Source organism: Hermetia illucens, chromosome 3, assembly GCF_905115235.1.
Source record: "Hermetia illucens chromosome 3, iHerIll2.2.curated.20191125, whole genome shotgun sequence".
Taxonomy (NCBI): domain Eukaryota; kingdom Metazoa; phylum Arthropoda; class Insecta; order Diptera; family Stratiomyidae; genus Hermetia; species Hermetia illucens.
Genome location: NC_051851.1, coordinates 146,057,419 through 146,062,119, shown reverse-complemented (window position 1 = coordinate 146,062,119; position 4,701 = coordinate 146,057,419).

Sequence of the window (4,701 nt, the reverse complement as noted above, 5' to 3'; positions counted from 1 at the left end):
GGTGCTCAATGCAAGAGGGTCACTTCGGAAAAACTAAGAGCTATTATCAGGGCTACAGAAAATAGATCAAAAAGTCACGTGCTGCACCGAGATAAAATCTCAGAGGAATTTGAGTTTCAAAGCGAAGTCCGCCGGAGACGTTTTTCATATTGGCTTGTCCGGAGGACATGGAGGACGTCAATGGATCTTAAAATCTTTCCTCAAACACCTCGACTACGTTGATGACATCTGTTTGGTCGCTCACCTAAATGGATCAGGAATTGGAAAAAGGCACGGACTGAAGCTTTTTTGTCTGATTGGTCATCAAACTCTCCACATCTCCATTCGAGGGTAGAGGATTGAAAAACGTTAATCAATTTAAATATCTATTAAGCATGTTTCCTGTCGACCGTGGCTCTGAACTGGATGGTGCTGCAGTTATTCCAACTTCAATACCAAGAGGAGATTGTTCGGTGTTAATGCTCTTTCTGTTTTTCTATATAGGAGTAGCACAAATCCCAAACCTTCGCCAATACTTGTCTGCGATGTGCCATTCGGCTACGCTGTCCTGATACTATTTCAAACAATAACAGGCCAGTTATCTGTGAAATGATCCAAGTTAACGAGGGGCGTCTTTCAAAATGTATGTAGATCCCATTCCTATTCGGCTGTATGCTCACATAAACTTATATACATATAAGGTTGCCATTCACCCGTTCGCGGAGCATATCGCGTCAACCACGTCTCCGCACCATCCTACGCAGTCCGCTGAAATACGTATCAACTCTCTTCAAAACTCCCCGAGAACTCGGCACTGCTGCTGTTCTGCTGCAAGTGCTCTTGGGGCGACTAACTCATCGGCCATTTTAGGATAGGTGGCACCACAGCACGGCGAAGCTAATAATGATGTTACCGCCCCTCCTTCATGTCTGACCTATCGATTGTCACTTCCACCTTTTGAACAACTCGCCCACCTTCAGTCCGACTCTACCTGCCTACCTCCAAATCCAGAACCATTTTGCCAAAGCAGCGGAAGATCTGCGCAAAGTGAAGGAGCTGCGATGAATAGGTCTGTGCGGAGACTGTCATTGGTTTTACTCCGCTGGATCCATTGATGGCCGCGTCCTCTGTTTAGAGGAGCAGTGTGCATTCACTTATTACCTTGACTAGCTATTTCATCCAGAATAGGCGGCAATTCACCCGATGTGATTGGGTTAGCATTTGATAAAGCGTTTATTCTACCTTTTCAGTTGCTCGTCATCGTGGATGGGGAATAGACCAATCCATGTTACTCATAGTACCAACTAGAAATTTGCGACCAAGTTCTCTCGTAATATAGTGCGGTTCTAAAATAAGGAGATGGGTAGGGAATTCGCACGGTACCACTCACTGTGTCTCGCAGCAATAAAGGGAGCCTTCAATCCCTTTCGCTCGTCGACGAGCTTTTAGGATGTGAACTACGGTCTAAGTAGCGCTCGAGAAATGAGTATTTTTGATAGCGGTCCAATTCTCATAAATATTCTCAGGCGTATTATTTGAGGTATCTGCCGACAGGCGAGTCACCCAGCGACTTTTGGACGTTATGCATATCTAGAAAACAACTCCTTAATCTACTGCCGATTGTACGTGACCGATCAGTTGGAACCGAACTAACTTTATGGCAGACACGGTGTTCAACAATGTCAATGAAAAGTCGATGGAAGCTGCAGAAATCCGGAGATGATCGCCAAGAATGCATTTCTCCATCACATGTCCGTGGGAGATATTGGCACAGACCACGTTGCCATTCAGATCATCCAATCATGACTACAATGCCACTTTTAGAAAGCCTTTCGTGGACTGTATTCAATTGGTTATTGAAAACCCCCTTTCTCCCCCTCTCTCGAATCGGGAGTCTCCATCGGTGAGTAACACTGCAGTATTGAAATGCCCTTTCTCTGGATCGGAATCACGCAGCCAGTATCCTGTCGCAAACCGGCTTTCACTTGGCCACAGAAAGTCGACCCTGAGGCGCCCAAATTGGAAGAAGGGAGTTATCTGGAAGACCTGGGTAAAATCTATAGCTCACAGATTTCTATCCCATAAGTCGCTTTTTGCGACAAGCAGAGAATACTTTGAGTATATTTTTAATCCCGACCATACAGGGGAGTCATTATCTCAATTAGGTAATGATGCAGTAAATTAATAACGAACACCATTGAAGGTCCCAGCTATTCCTTGAGATGACTGGATGTTTCACTGATCGTACTATAGTGCTTCGTGCAAGTTCAAAAGTGTAAGCTTGTCGGAAAATCTTGATAGTTGAAGTATATTCCAGGCATTGGGCATTTATGACAACCATTTAACTAAGAGGTTGTCCAGTTACGTGGTTTTCTTTCATTTGACATTTGATTTGATTTTCAATCATAGAATCATCTCATCAAAAAACAACTGCACCTAGGTGACCGGTTCAAAGCCACTTTTTTACTGCCAAGTCAGTAACAAGTCGGGAAACCGAAAGCTAGACGCTTCAGGTATGAAAGGTTTTGTGTATTTCGTTTATAAGGAGATTTTGGCGTGCATTTGTCCCATTAGCATGTAGCACGTAAAATATGCATATATTATGTGAAAAAAGCCACTTTCAAGTGATATTGACATTCATATTCTCGAATTTGCAGAGGATCGCAGATTTGACCTAGTATAACTTTGTTAGTAATAGTGCGATTTTCACCAAATTTGGCAGGATCATGACCTATACTGTAGCCTACATTGCTACAAAATTAGGGTGAACTTAAGGGGGGTTTTCCTGCCAATTACTAAAAATTATAGTAATATACTATTATTAACTTTATTTGAACAGGTATCGATATGGAGGGTATTTAGGAGCCTAGGCACCATATAGGGGCAGCCCCCTGATTTTTTCCAGATTTTTCGGTTGGGTAGTTCCTGAGAATGGGTTCGTTAAAAAAATGATCATCACACCAATATCGGCTTCGAAAAGTACTAACCGAGACCTTTAATTTGATACCCCACATGACTATATCTGATGAAAACAAACAAACAAAACCTTAAAAAGGGATGTCAATAGTCAGTGCAAAGAGATGGGAGAAATCAAGACAACTTCATGTCAAGAAGTAGACGTCATACCAAGCCAAATATTCATTTCGACCTTTAAGTACTGCAAGGACAACTGCAGGATCTATTCTTTCAACGCCACGGATAGAAACACAAAAACTTACGTCATATCTAAACTGCCAAAAAGGTAAGTCATTTCCATATTAATCCCAATACCGAGCGCTGCTCTAAAAAGGAGTATTATCTCAGGTGCACGACTCTTCGAATGCACTTCGGAGGCTCAGTAAACTTTCAATCCTCTACACTTTGCAAACACAATTCCTTTGCCACTTTCTAGAACGAAAAGTAAATCGCTTTAACGAATATTAAAGATACAATTGCACCTCCTGTAAGACATCATTTCATGAGGAGGGTTCAACCTGCAAGTGTAAGCATAACGAACGCTGACGTCAGTGACCTCCAATCTAAACGCAACAAAGAAGTGCGAGAATTGTCATCTCTATGCAACCTCGCTATTAGTCTACGCTAAAATGAATATTATCGAAAATCCTGTCAGGGTCGAAATAAGTATCTTCAGATACCAGATTGCGTATTCATCACTCAACATCGCTTTATATTCATAGGCACTGAAGTTTAGAAAGAAAAAACTTGTCTGCCATTAAAATGCAAGTGTCCCTTCTTCCTTTTTAGCCTATCGGTTGCATGTGCTTTCTGTCATGCATTCTATGCACCCGGAAGGGATGGAAAAATGTAAAATATTAAAGGATGAAGTTTCCGGATTGACTAATTATAACTTCATCAAACATTCACGTACGTGCGTTGAGTGGTTGAAAGTTTCCACTTCTACTAGCCATGCCACTGATTCTACTGGTGCTGTCCAGTGGGGTAGTTTCACTATGAATTGAAGAACTTTTAATTGATTACATCAACAAGTTATATTTACATGTAACCGCATATGTTTTCACAATATTTCCGAGACCTATTTAATTATAGCCGCAGAGAAACCTTGACAAAGATAGAATTCCACAGAAATAACTAATTCAGGAATTGTGTTTTGTCGTGGGATCAAATTGTAACGAACAATAAAGTTCGTGAGGGTCACAGGAGCCTTAACTTTCATATTACATGCGTTTTTTTATTAACATGGACCTACACATGCGGAATCTTTATTCGGAATCTATAAATTATGTATGTCAACTCAAAGGATGCAAATATGTACGTACTCCTTGTCAGAATGGACTCTGGGAGAAGTTCGAAATTACTAAGTATCAAATATCGCCACCTTGTCCACTTGTAATTTATTAAAATGTAATTCACAGAAATGCTGAAAGTGGTGCGTTAAAGGGGGAGACCAAATTATTTATTCTGAGAAAGTAACACAGTCAAAAAATGGAACGGATAAATCGATAAAAATGCGTTGTTGATGTAAGGTAATGAAAAAAACGTAAAGGAAGATCTTTAATAGAAATATTTTCAATTTAATTTTTAAGTTAAGTACATTTCCATTGGAAAGATGAACAGCCCCACGGTAATCAAAGGGATTAAATTTGAGCAGGTTTTTAGATCCAAGTTGCCAGGAATAGCCAACTCCAATGATGATACTACATAGAAATTAGCCTCAATGGTGGAAGCCCTAGAGAAGGCTATGAAACTTGCTTGAATGATCAC